Genomic DNA, 15,360 nt, shown 5'->3' on the forward strand with positions numbered 1-15,360 from the left:
ATACTACAGTAAAAATAATTTGTTCATAAAGAAGGCCTAGCTCAAATAAATCCAATTAGAAAGAAGATTTAGTAGCAATTAACTTTCTTCTGTCTACAATATCACATCAGCATTCTTCCTAGTGTTGTAATATATTAATGCTTTGCCTTTTAAGGCATTTATTAAACAATGATATCACCTAAATTATTGAACTCGTCTAGAAACACGTGCATTTTTGTACTTGCACACACTTGATCTAACTGCAAATTACAAGTCCATGACTGTAGTATAGTTACACCCACTTATTTTTCCCTACAGTGCACATGTATACCTGCACCTAGATTAAATTTAGCATAAGCATCTATTTCAATGTGTGACTGTCTCATTATGTGAATTCTCATTCATTTCTAAAATTAGTCATGCAGATGCCATGCAATTCAACTGAGTTAGCTCAAGGACAAAAATGAGTACCCAGTATAGCATTAGGCATCAAAGCTTCCTTCTTTGATCTCTAACAAATGACAACGTCTGGGAGGGTAAGAAGCAGAGTTAAAACCTGCTTATAAATGATAAAAATATGCAGAGATGAGTAAAGCTAACTCGTCCTATCTACACACTCTCCTTTTAAAAGTTCTTTCTACAAGCAAGAACAGGCAGCTGGTTGTCTTGCAACTTTCCTAATATTAAACTGCTTTATATTGCTTCAGTGATCATTTATTTTATTTATTTATATAACAGATGCCAGTCCCACAGATTTAGAGGGTCAAATTTTAACACAAGTCACTCCTGTGGGAGTAACTCCACTGAAGCTAATAACATATTTACACAAGTGTAACAGCAGCATTTGATCAAAGGTACACAATACAAATGTAAATAAGATTTCTGTTTTTTACACTACAAGATAGCCATGTGGTCACATCATTTTTTTAAAGGAAATAAATTGAATATAAATTACACAGACACACATGGACATACCAGTCATCATCCAGAATTAAAAAAAAAAAAAAAAAATCAGCAAAGAGAGTTGAATGAGATTTTCTGATGTTATTATCTACTTAGATTATTCTTTTTCTGCCAACAACTGAAAACAACATGGCGAAGAGCTGTGGAAGCCGAGCTGAAAAAACCTGGGGCACAGCTGGGGAACCATTGAAAGACTTGCCAGAAGCAGACAGGAGTGGAGGAGCTTCATCACTGCCCTAAACGCCAGATGATGATGATGATGATGATAGAAATATTAAAATGTAATTGCATTTTGAAGACATTTTAAAGTGTGCAAAATGCAATATATTCCTTTGCAATGGCATGAAGCTCTCTTTGACTTTGGTTTATGTGGGTGCAGACTGCATCCTTCTTTTCAAAACTGGAGGCCCTGATTCAGCAAAGCACTTAAGTATGTGCTTAAATCCATCCCTATTCAACAAAGCAGTTGCATGTCCATGAAGCTTAAGCACATGCTTCAGTGATCTGCAGAACTGAGTTCTTACTGGACCAATGTAAATTTCCTATTTTTAAGATTAGCACAGTCTCTCTGTATTATGTTTTATTTTGAAAGCTTTAAAGTTTCATAACACAGAAAAACAAAATATGCATTTGTCATAGTCCGAGCCAAAGGCAAAGCACTCTGGAATTTTGCTAGGCACTGTGTTGATGATCTGCTGATGTTGAGGTGTTGAAATAAAAAGCATTTCCAACTTTACCTTATGAGCAGTCCAAATGAGGGTCTGGAAAACCATAAAAGAACACTGCAAAATTTTTACTGCTCTTTGAAATAATGAAAAAAGTCAACTCAGATGTAGAATATTGGTGATTTTTATTCTATACCTTGTTTTCAGTTATGTCAAAACAAATAGCTTGCCAAATGGAGAAACTATCATGCTAGTAGTAGTGAGTAATAAGTACACAGAATATATTATTCAGGAAGGGAGAGAGGGAGGTTTTCAAGAGTTTTCCCAATCATTTGCAGAGGGTTCACATTTTATAGTTTCTACATTCAACTACAAACAGCATGTGTGGTTAAATTCCATGCTCCACTTAAGGTGGATGTGTGGGGGAGTAAATAAGAAGGGGAAATTTCCCCCATTTCCCTTATAAGTAACATGAGAGATTTCAGATGCATAATTAGGTTAGAATTTGGTCCAATACATCTACTATATAAAATATCCACTTGATAGGACATTTTAGCAGAGGTATGTATCATTCATTCCTCAGAGATTTCATGGCCTTTTTCATGCATTCTTCAGGTCCAGAAAACATTGCACAGATAGAGAAATTCTGCTCTTAACTCAAACCCTTTTGACTTCAACCGGTTTTCACAGAGTACAAGTCCTGGTTGAATTTGGTCCAATATATCTGCTATATAAATGTATTAAATGTACATTTAAAAAAACAGTATACATAAAAGTAGAAACAATTTAAATAAACTTTCCAATCATATTTATACATAGCTCAACGCCAGAATGACACTGTATAATGTCCAAATCTTTTTCTAGCAGAGACTGGTAAAATCTTTTAAACAAGGAACATACTCAAGGTGGTAACAAAGCTTCAATATTGATGAACTAGGAGATGGATGATAAACTGTTGCAAATTAAGATACAAGGTTAAACAAACAAATTTGTGCCAATTAGTAAAACTATGACGGCAACAATAGCTGAAAATGAAGGTTGAATTAGTGTCACCAACTTTCCTAAGTGAGTGGCTCTCCAAATGATCTTGGAATAGTTCCTTTTGCTCAGTAAAGTGTAAACTTATTACACAATTCTTTACATATTGGTCCATCATTTAAAATAGACGGGGCAAGGCAAAAGGAAAAATATTATTGATAACACAAGATGACCTAACAGACATTTTCAAACTCAAAGTATTAGGACCCTCTTATGAAACAGCCATAGGTCTTTCCCATCTTTAAATTTCTGTTACTTTGTTTCATAAAATACCAAAAAGAGGAATGAAAAAGACCTGTTAAGTCAGCTAATTCATCCCTCGCACAAAGCACAATTATTCACTGCAGTATATATTTTCTGGCCAAGTCATTTAGATTATCTATAAAACACTGAATGCCAAGCTTAACTCGGATCTTCACATTTCTTTTTGCATAGAAAGAATTAAACCTAGTAAAGTTCTGCAGGTATTACTTTTGGGCACAGTTTAATCAGTTTCAATTATCAGTATATGAAAGACAACATATATAACCAATTTGGGCAGGGTCCCCATTTACATTGTCCATGTGTACTAAAATGCTGTAATATAGCCAAGAAAAAGTTAATTTTAGGTTCTGTACAAAATAAAGTACAAAGATAAGGAAAATATTATGGACGGGAAGGGAAGTGAGGGTATAATTCCTTTCCCTCTGACCAACAGTCTAATTCATCTTATTTGCTAAAGATATAATATAAAATTGAGTTATATTAAGTATATACATAAAACTAGGTTATCATTCATCCCTTACTTCTCATCAGTTTTCCTGTCTATAGTCCTATCCTTTTTTATCTTTTATCTCCTTCACACATTGTAGTACAATTTTCTGTTGTGTAGTTACTGACAGTTTTTCCAAGATCAATGCTGCCCTCAAGATAGTTACCAGAACATGTTAAAACACCATAATCTTATCCTTTCCCTTCAAAGAACTGCCAGTGCTGCTTCTTCACTGCTGACATGTTACACTAGCCCAAGAACTGCAAAAACAATATTGTTCCCAAACCTGAGTTTCCTGGATGATGTACCAAAGACGTCATCTTCATGATAGCTCTAACTCTTCAATCCTAATAAGTTTCACATTTTTAATTTACCAAGTTTGGATGGCAATCAGAATTCAGCTGATCTTTAAAGCGGTTTAAACTGTTGTCCTTAATTCAACCTCTGAATAGCTGGTTTTTATAGTTTATTTTGGAAGTTCAAACTTGAAATGGTTTAGCTTAATGGATCGTTTGGAAAAAAAGAACATTTTGTTCAAGCACTAAATAGGCTTTCCTCCAGAAAAATAACATTTGTAGCATGAATATGTGAAAATGCCTCAATTATTATTGTATATTTTAATTGAAATCTGTGTATTTAGTAGAGAATTCTAGTGTGCCTTTAAATCTGTTGACTGTAATAGTTTAACTAAAATTCCAAATATAATTAGAAATCAGACAGCGCCATTATTTTGTCTATAATATTTATTTACCTAAAAATAAGGAAACTTTTGGTGTGATAAATAGTACAATAGTGTTACAATCTCCATTTCTTGAGACAAAATTAGCTATAGTCCTACCGTTTGGCTCAGTAACAGACAACCTTTCCAGTTCAAATTATTCTATTCCCTCTCTTTGTACTGAGGCAAGAGAGTGACTTAAGACAAGGTTTAGGAATAATTAAGGTATATCCCGTGCAGAGGAAAGTATGACAAAGAAGTTCTTGCCATTTGTTCAGACAACAAAAAAAATTAAAAAGATGAGACCTCCTCCAGTGTAATCATCCCAAACTGATGGATGGATGTTCAGCGTACTAGGTAAACTTTGTTAAGGAAGAAGCAGCAATCGCACATCTAAAGAGTAGGGTTACCATCCCTCCAGGATTGACCTGGAGTCTTCAGGAATTAAAGATTCATCTTAAATTAAAGGTCATGTGATGAAATCTCCAGGAATACATCCAACCGAAATCGGCAACCCTACTAAAGAGCATTGTAGAAATTCAAGATTCTTCCATAATCATCAACCTGAAAAGACACTTGACTGAGGACTCAGGAAGGTTGTATCTCTACATTTTCAATCAACTACCATAATTATCCCAAATTTGTATTGACCAGGAGGATGGCTTTGTGGTTCCCATTTTTCATTGTTAATTAAATGAAGTCAAATTTCTTCTGATGCTGCATTAGTAGAATTATCAGCCTGTAATCTGTCAATTCCTTGAAAACTCCTCCTCCAATTGCTTTTGTGAATTTAGTGCCTCTGTAGAATCCCTTGTGCAAAATCTGTGCTGTGTTTTTTGATCAAAGCCATCATCCATCAATGTGTTCAGTGTTCAAGATAAAAGGTCAGGAGAGACACTGATAAGCATATATACAAAGGCATATTTTTAAAAAGAAAATTGGCTGATTTAAGAAGAAAAGTTCAAGTACTTATCTTACAGATGGTCACTAGTGTCCAGGTAGAGATGACATTGTTTCTTTAGAAACAGTTGAAAAACAAAAACCCAAATCCTTTAGAATTTCCAAGCAATTAATGGTTTTTGGAGGAAAAAATACTCTAGTACTACTCAACCTAATATTTATAGTATTTAAAACACTAATACAAGTATTCCCCATTTTCTTCAGTACCCTAACATAATATTACACTATGAGAAATGTTTTTAACTCAAATGTCTAGGCTTGTATTTCAGTGGATCATACAATACGGATTAGGAAGGTGGACTGCATTTCAGTGATTTGGGATTATTAGAAGTTACTCAAAGGAACCACTTAAAGAATAGCCATGGGAGAAAGGCAGTGCTCCAAAATAATAAAAAAAACTAAAACCAATGTATTTTTCAAAACGATACGTCTCTCCAAAACATACCTACATCCACATCATTTAAAAACAACTGTTACTTGGTTACTTCTCACAAACAAAATGTATTTTTCGAAAAACAATATATTTTCTCTTTCAATGAGTAGGTGACAATGGGAAATAATATAGTATAAAATCTAAATCAAAGCAATGGAGTAAACAAAAGCAAAAGTTATAATGTATTGCATTTATGCATCTCCAGGTTTATTATCATGTAACATTAAAGAAGGCCACAGAACGACTTTGCAATATTATTCTTGTACTTTATGTATCTGTCACTAAAATTAACTCTGATTAATTTGTGTGTCTGTCTGTGGGTATCTCATTGGCCTATTATGTTTAAAAAAAAAAACTGACAAAAATAACTGAGTTCAAAGAAGAGTGATTGTGCCAAGCCTAGTTTATTTTTCCATTTTATTTATTTCTAAATACTATTAACTGAATTTTCCTTTGTTGAACAACGGTGATATTTAAAAACAGAAACATACCTTTTTTACTTGAGTAAAAAGAACAGAACCCAGTACTATGTTTCATTATTCTTCATGAATTAAGCAGAAAATTACATAGAAATGCTTCATAGTAAATAAAATTTCTTCTAGTAGAACTCTTTAAATATTAACTAACCTTTCATCAAACAATTATCACCACTTAGTTTACCAAAACTGATGTGTTAAAGTACAATACATATACTCCATTTTTACTTTATTATTATTATTATTAGGTATACATCAAAAGACTAGCCAGAATATAGTGTTTGTTGACTTAAGGCCAAATCTTGGTTTCATGATCAAATTTAAAAAGAAAAGGCATTGCCTATGGAGACAATTCAGAGAGGACTACGGGGGGAAAGGGGGAAGGAACCTTCCCTTCCTCCAATACACAAATAGAAACAGGAGCATCCATACAGCTAGGTCATGGCCACTACAGACGCTCCCTGTGTTACATAAACCTGACGTACGCAAATCCGAGCTTACGGAAAAAGTTCCGTAAACTAGAAATAGGAGGGCTTTGTTTTCTTTGGGGGTTTTTTTTGGTGTAATGGTTGGAGATACGTTTCCGACTTATGCAAAATCCGAGTTACGGAACGTTTGCATAAGTCGGGGAGCATCTGTATTAAAATATGAGGAGGTGCAACAAACCCGGCCTTCTCTCTCCCCTGTATGTAGGGCTTTGGATAAATTAAATAAATAAATTAATTAATGGAGATATCCTATCTCCTAGAACCGGAAGGGACCTTGAAAGGTCATCGAGTCCAGCCCCTGCCTTCACTAGCAGGACCAACTATTGATTTTGCCCCAGATCCCTAAGTGGCCCCCACAAGGATTGAACTCACAACCCTGGGTTTAGCAGGCCAATGCTCAAACCACTGAGCTATCCCTCCCCCCCATGTGCCTGTGTCTATGACTGTGCATGTGTCTGTGTTTTAAAGTGTTTTAGCAATCCTTGTCTTTTTCTCCTGAAAGCCTGACAGAAGTCTCACTAATTTTCCTCAGTAAAATATAAATATCATTATACTTCATATTATATAAACTTTTTGGATGGACCATAATGTGGTGGACCAATCCTGGATGGACCAATCCTGACTGTGGCCTCTGGGTGCTACAGCAACATTAGATAGTAAAAAGCAGAAATATTTCCATCACTTAAATGCCAACTTAAAGATCAGAAGCCTGAAGATGGCTATAATAACTAAGATATGAGTTAACTTGCCTTTCTCTTTCAATGGACTCCCAAGTATGGTTGTGCAAAAGGTGTTCCAGTAAAAAGCCAATCACTTCTCATTTATCTTAGCCTTCAGAACAGGTAATCTTTTTCAAGCTTAGCTCTTCTCATATGTCATTGTTTTCTTTATATACACTTTTGTACTTATACAGCACTTTTCACACACAGATGTTTAAGTTCTTTACAAAACTGAGCAAGCAATTTTCTGTTTTCCAGATGGGAGAAACTTATGCACAAAAAAGTTAAGCATCTCACCAAAGATCACACAGCAAATTAATGGGACAGTTAGGAAAATAACTCAGTTCCCCTGATTTGTAGCCTTTCTGCTCAAGCCTCTATATAAATGCTCAATGTTCTATTCACTATTTCTTTCATTTAACAGGCTAGTGAAGAGGGGACTATATTATGTCACAATAAAAAGAATTGTATATCAGCTTTTCTTTTAGGTTTTTTTCCAAAACATACAAAAAAAATTATTTCCATGCATAAACACTTTGAAAAGATTAGAATTGTCATCCACCCTAGTTACATCAACAAATCCTTAAAACTTTCAGAACCCACATTGTCACACTGCAACATCACATTGTGAGACACAAGCTTTCCCTATCAGACAAATTTATACAAGTGACAAACCCAAATGAGATATTTTCAAGAGTTTTACTGCTACAAAAATCAGGCTACCTTGTAATTCCCAAATTACAAGATCAAGCTACAATGTCTAGTATCTACAGGCAAAACACTTTTCATTCTATCCTAAACAGAATATTCCTAAACCCATTACTACTTACCTAATTCATCCAGCCTATACTTTTTCAGTTACTGTCACAGTTCCAGGGCTAAATGCACCTCTGACCCCTTGCATAGTTTATGTTTAGAGGTCTCTGGCCTCAAGCCATCACCTCTCTGTGAGCAGGAATTTGCATCCCCCTTCTTCCAGAGCAGGGATTTAGGCTTGTAGTTCCCCTGCAATTCACTGTGACTATCCCAAAAGGTATGACCTCAATATCTAGAACCTGCTATTCTGTTCTCTCCCAAGGCTATGACAGTGGTTACCAGATTTCACAAAGCACAGTACATTTATTTAGTACAAAAGCATTACAAAGAAAACATATAATAAAACAAACATTCTACCTGGTTGCTAAGCTTACCAAGTGTCGCCCATCTTCCATAGAGAGACACTGGCAGCTTCCAGGTGTTTCAAACCCTTCCAGCAGGGTTTTTGGCCTCTTGGGTTACAATCTCATGTCAGTTTCTGGATCATGGGACTCTGAGTCAGTTTGTGATGACACATTATACCAAACACCCTTTCTTTGTCTCTTAGCCTTTTGAACCCTATCTGAACCCGTATATGCAATTCTCCTAGAGGGTGGTACTGCTTTTGAATTGTTAACCTGTCCAGGAATTTGCAGGGATTCACCAATGATTTTAGCTGTTGGGGGAAAACTCGGTAACCTCCCCCCCCATGGAGCTAGAATCACAAGGATACATATAACATTTAAAAGATACACATGCTTATGAATAATCCCTTTGCCTATAGCATCTGCACCTCTCAATATAACAGACTTCTGAAGTTTCCACGCTTCTCTCATCTGTCAGTTATGTCAGTAACAACTTCTGCAATAAATGCAAAGGAAAATGTATTTACTTGTCACTATTCCACAGTTGCTATTTAACCTCTTTTGGCCAAGACTTCTCTGAAATTATATTTTCAGTCCTAGATGTTTCATTCCCAACAAGAATCTTGGATTGTCTAAGGATTTATTTAAAAAGAAAAAGGTAAGAGGCGGAAAAAAGGTTGATCGCTATGTAGTCACTATGCAGAGTAAGTAGAAAGTCTATGATTGAATGCATACTCCTCCCTGCCTCAGCCACTCTCCATACCCAGACATTAGTGGAGCAGCTAAGGCAGGGGAGGGAGAAGAGCAGAGTTAGCCAGAATCAACATAGCCACATCAGGGGCATCAACATTCTCTAAGCAGGGCAATGACAGAACAGCATCAAAACAGAAAAAACAGACAAATGGAAAGCAAAGATGAGAGGGGGGAGAAGAGAGAAATGGGAGAATTTCAGAAAGCAGAAAACAGTGGGAATGTCTACAAAAGGAAGAAAAAAGTGGGAAGAGGAGGAGAAAAGCCCTACATCATTCCCCCCTTCATTATGTCAGATGAAAGAGAAAGAACCCTACACTCTTCAAAAGGGGAACCTCACGTTATCACCCTAACACACCAATGAAGTCCTCACCCCAAGAAGACAACTACAAGTAGAGAGAGAAAGTTGAAATAAAGCATTTTGTGAAGGATGGAAGAATGCTGAGCCTCATAAAGGGCTTCTAAAAATTTGGAGAAGTTTTCAGACTTCTGGACATTTATCTAAACTCCAAATATCTTTTGAGGTCCTGAATAAATAAATTATCCATATTAAAATAACCCAAAATCACCAGCAGCACTCATGACCCTCCAGCAGCTGACTACCTATTTAAATAATGGCCAAGACAGACTGCAGAACTGTTCCTAGAAAATTTTCAAATGTTGAGAACTATAAAAATCTGATTTACATGAGAAGTCTTTTTTTCCACATGTACTGTGTTTGCAGACTGGACGGTTTTTACTGTATTGTATTCTCATGAATTCAATACAATTTATGCTTAAACCAAGTAATCATTAGACTAGATTCTTGGATCACATCTATGAAAATGTTTTTCTGACAGTGTGACTTTTACAAGACACAGAAAATATGTTCTCAGAGAATATCATCTACTATATTCAAAATCAGTGAGTTATAGTTACACCACCGAAAGATACTTAAATTTGACACAATGCAGAAACAGACCATTGAGACTAAGTGCTCTTGACTATCACCAATGAACCAAGAAAAACATTTTCTTAGTTGTATTAACTTGATATCAAAACCAGCATGTTACAATGGTGCCGGCTGTAGCTATATTGGTAAAATAAGGAATAGTCAATGGTGGTTCTTAGCCCTGGTCTACACTACAGGGTTAGGTCGAATTTAGCCGCGTTAGGTCAATTTTATAATGAATGCGTCTACACAAGCAACCCCGTTCCGTGGACCTAAAGGGCTCTTAAAATCGACTTCTGTACTCCGCGGTAAGGGGAGCAGCGCTAAAATCAACCTTGCTGGGTCGAATTTGGGGTAATGCGGACACAAAGTGACGTTATTGGCCTCCAGGAGCTATCCCAGAGTGCTCCAATGTGACCGCTCTGGACAATACTTTCAACTCCAATGCACTAGCCAGGTACACAAGAAAAACCCCGGGAACTTTTGAATTTCATTTCCTGTTTGGTCAGCGTGGCAAGCTCAGCAGCACAGGTGACCCCAGAATAGCAAACAAGCTACAGCATGGAGCGAACGGGAGATGCTGGATCTGATTGCTGTATGGGGAGAAGAACCTGTGCACGCAGAACTCCGATCAAAAAGAAGAAATGCTAATATATATGCCAAAATCGCACAGAGCATGATGGACAGACGCTACAACAAGAAAATACTCAGCAGTGCCGCGTGAAAGTCAAGGAGCTCAGGCAAGCCTAACAGAAGACAAAGAAGGCAAACAATCACTCTGGGTCAGAGTCCCATTCATTCTGCTTCTATGATCAGCTGCATGGCATTCTAGGGGGGGACTTCACCACTATCCCACCACTGTCCATGAACACCTGCAAGGGGGGAGTCTCACGCAACACGGAGGATGATTTTGTGGATGAGGAAGAGGAGGAGAATGCGCAGCAGGCAAGTGGTGAATCTGTTCTCCCCGGCAGCCAGGACCTTTTCATCACCCTGGAGCCAATACCCTCCCAAGGTGGGATCTCCGACCTGAAGCCGGAGAAGGCACCTCTGGTGAGTGCACATTTGTAACTACAATACAGGGTTTAAAAGCAACAATGTTTAATTTGCCCTGAAGACTTGGGATGCATTCACGGCCAGTACAGCTACTGGAAAAATCTGTTAACGTGTCTGGGGATGGAGCGGGAATCCTCCAGGGACATCTCCATGAAGCTCTCCTGGAGGGATTCTGAAAGCCTTTGCAGAAGGTTTCTGGGGAGGGCTGCCTTATTTCGTCCTCCACGGTAGGATACTTTACCACACCAAACCAGTAGCAAGTAGTCTGAAATCATTGCAGCACAAAGCATGGCAGCGAATGGTCCTGCATTCAAACAACATTCAGTCTATATCTTTCTGTTAGCCTCATTCATGGTCACCTGGTTGAAATAAGGGAATTTTTGTAAGGGAACAGTAAAAGGACCCCATTCATGCTGGGCTGTTTGCGCTTGGTGAAAAGGGTTCATCCCTGAGAATAGCCACGCGGCGGGGGGGAGGTGTAAAGGGATCATCCCAAATAGCTACACGGAGGGGTGGCGGGAGGTGTGTGCTGCACATCCACCCAAAAACTACAGCCCCCTCCTTTTAAATGGCAAACCCAACCAGCATTGCTTGCTATGGGAAAGAAGGATGCTGCAGTTTGAAAACATTCCCACATGTTATGAAGGCATTAGAAGCCAAACTCGCATACCCTTTGGCTTACCATGGCTGCCTGGAAACCGAATTCTGTTGCCCAGCCGTGTGTGATGTGTCACCATACCAGCAGGCGCTCAATATAAAAGGCAAAATGTGACCTTTTACCTAAAGCACATGTGCTGTCTGCTGTGAATTGCTTGATTCACTATGAAAGAGTCTCCCTTTTGTTCTCAGAATGTATCACCTTAAATTTTACTCTGTTTTTATCCCCCCACAGGTGCAAATGATTCTATGCTCCCCCTATGATCTCTGTCCCTGAGGTTATCGCAGATTAGAAGGCAAAAAAAAAAAAAACCGCACTCGCGATGACATGTTTTCCGAGCTCATGCAGTCCTCCCGCACGGATAGGGCACAGCTGAATGCATGGAGGAATTCAGTGGCAGAGTCCAGGAAAGCATTAAGTGACCGCGATGAGAAGAGGCAGGATGCAATGCTGAGGCTAATGGGGGAGCAAACGGACATGCTCAGGCATCTGGTGGAGCTGCAGGAAAGCCAACAAGAGCACAGACCGCCGCTGCATCAACTGTACAACCACCTGCCCTCCTCCCCAAGTTCCATATCCTCCTCATCCAGACACCCAAGAACACAGGGGGGCAGGCTCCAGGCACCCAGCCACTCCACTCCAGAGGATGGCCCAAGCAACGGAAGGCTGTCATTCAAACAGTTTTGATTTGTAGTGTGGCTACAATAAGCAATGTGGCCTTGTCCTTCCCTCGTCCCCTGCTCTCCCACCCCACCCCACCCCACCTGGGCTACCTTATCAGTTATCTCCCTTTTTTTTTTTTAATTAATAAAGAAAGAATGCATGGTTTCAAAACAATAGTGACTTTATTTCTTTTGCCAGCTGTGATCGAAAGGGGAGGGTGGTTGGCTTACGGGGAATCAACAAAGGGGGCGGGTTTGCATCAAGGAGAAACACACGCAACTGTCACACCGTAGCCTGGCCAGTCACGGAACTGGTTTTCAAAGCCTCTCTGATGCGCAGCGCGCTTATCTGTGCTCTTCTAATCGCCAGGCGATTTGCCTCAATCTCCACGCCATAAACATCTCCCCCTTACTCTCATAGATATTATGAAGCACACAGCAAGCAGTAATAACAATGGGAATATTGGTTGTGCTGAGGTCTAACCTAGTCAGCAAACAGCACCAGCGAGCTTTTAAATGGCCAAAGGCACATTCTACCACCATTCTACACTTGCTCAGCCTATAGATGAACTGTTTCTTACTACTGTCCAGGCTGTCTGTGTATAGCTTCATGAGCCATGGGAGCAAGGGGTAGGCTGGGTCTCCATGGATAACTATTGGCATTTCAACATCCCCAACAGTAATTTTCTGGTCTGGGAAGTAAGTCCCTTCTTGCAGCTACTCAAAAAGCCCGGAGTTCCTAAAAATGCGAGCGTCATGCACCTTTCCCGGCCATCCCACGTTGATGTCAGTGAAACGTCCCTTGTGATCCACCAGTGCTTGCAGCACCACTGAGAAGTACCCCTTGCGGTTTATGTACTGGTTGGCAAGGTGGTCCAGTGCCAAGATAGGGATATGCGTTCCATCTATCGCCCCACCACAGTTAGGGAAACCCATTGCAGCAAAGCCATCCACTATGACCTGCACATTTCCCAGAGTCACTATCCTTGATAGCAGAACGTCAGTGATTGCATTGGCTACTTGAATCACAGCAGTCCCCACAGTAGATCTGCCCACTCCAAATTGATTCTTGACTGACCGGTAGCAGTCAGGCGTTGCAAGCTTCCACAGGGCTATCGCCACTTGCTTCTCAACTGTCAGGGCAGCTCTCCTCTTGGTATTCCTGCGCTTCAGACCGGGGGAAAGCAACTCACAGAGTTCCAGGAAAGTGACCTTACGCATGCAAAAGTTTCACAGCCACTGGGAATCATCCCATACCTGCAACACTATGCGGTCCCACCAGTCTGTGCTTGTTTGCCAGGCCCAGAATCGGTATTCCACTGTATCAACCAGCCCCACTGCCGCCCTGATGTCCCAATTGCCACATCCCATGCTTTCAGGAATGTCTGTGCCCATGTCCTCCTCACAATTGTCCTTGTGCTGCCGTCTCTTAGCCAGGTTCTGCACATACTGCAGTATAATGCGTGAGGTGTTAAACAAACTAATCAGGGGGGAGGGGGAATCTTAACTTTTTTAACATGTGAATGGCTAGAACAGAGTTAGTACAATGTTAATGAAGTTAGCAGTTCAAATTCCGAGCAGATGTATTACTATTTCATTGATATTTTATAACTAATGCTGAGCTGAAAGAAAAGAGAGGAGACAACTTTGCTGCAAGTGCCTGCTATTGGTATTCCAGGAGATATGCATAGAGACTAAGACAAAGTGATTTGGGGGACATGTGATGCTAATAATAGAAAAGAGACTGTAGTCCAAGAATCAGAGAAGAGACAGAAATTATACTACTACTCTAACAACCAATTTACAGAATATCATTTGGATTGCTTTACAGGGAAATTTTCAACACAATGAAAACAACATAAAACCATTAATTTTAGACTTTTGCACACATGGAAAGATATTACAGCCTTGCTTCTCTATGACTGAGAATTTTCATATCTATTTCAAATTTGGTTAGAAAGCTCATATTTCAGCCTATGATATTCCAGAATATGCATTTCTTACTCTCCTAAAATTTCTCATGATATAATATAATTTTTATTCTGGTGAAGGGCTAGGGAGGGGAGGAAGGAGAGAGATTGCTTGGACAAATATATCCATTATTTTATCTCAAGCTATAGTTCATCTATTAAACTTCCTTAAGCACTTTATAATGCACCAGTCTTAAATGTTATTGAATGGATACCAATGTTTCATACCATCATGACCGCAAAAAATTCTCTTTTCTGTTCCACAACAAAATTCCATGGATAACTTGCTTTCAGCGTATGCTCTAGCTCCAACAAAATCATAATACATTTATCAAATAATCTAACTCCCCATCTCCCCTTTCTTTCTGCCCCAAAAAACCCACACAAATACTTGTGTAATTGTCTATCTGTAGCTCTTAAAGCAACGCAGTATGTTTAAGTCTGGATTTCAATTGCATGTATGTACTGAATTTTAAATTAACAAATAACTTCTATCAGCAGTAGATATTAAAGGGTAAAAAAAGTTTGTACTGGTAAGCACTATCAGAAGACAAGTCATGCAGTTGAACCGGATAACTGCATGCCATGTTTGTTCAGCCACCATAGAAATGCAGTCATCTTACTAATAAGTTTTTGTTACATTTTAGTAATAATTTGCTAATAAGATCTCCCTGCACAGTTACATTCTACTTCCTAAATTTGTATTTTTATTACTGAATGAACCTCTTTTCATAATTCTTTTTCATACATAAAAATAACAATGTTCTGCAATGGTTAAAGACAAAAATTAAATCTAAAATTATTCATATTTTCTTCTGCATATTAAACACACATTCTTATTACATTTTCCAACTTTTTTTTTTAAATTGTTTTAAACTTTCAAGCAACCATATTTAGAAATCATTTTTCTACTTCTTACATTTCAGTTACATCTGTGAACGGAAAGAATATTTTTTCCTGTATCTTCTGCTAACCGAAAACGA

General features: G+C 38.6%; 1 protein-coding gene across 9 annotated transcripts in view; it reads right to left on the bottom strand.

Moving 5' to 3' along the window:
* The window catches only part of SBF2 (SET binding factor 2), a 570,707-nt gene that overhangs the window by 436,165 nt on the left and 119,182 nt on the right, over positions 1–15,360 (bottom strand). The gene's annotated exons all lie outside the window — the stretch shown is intronic.

This window comes from Chrysemys picta, chromosome 4, assembly GCF_011386835.1.
Source record: "Chrysemys picta bellii isolate R12L10 chromosome 4, ASM1138683v2, whole genome shotgun sequence".
Classification (NCBI taxonomy): domain Eukaryota; kingdom Metazoa; phylum Chordata; order Testudines; family Emydidae; genus Chrysemys; species Chrysemys picta.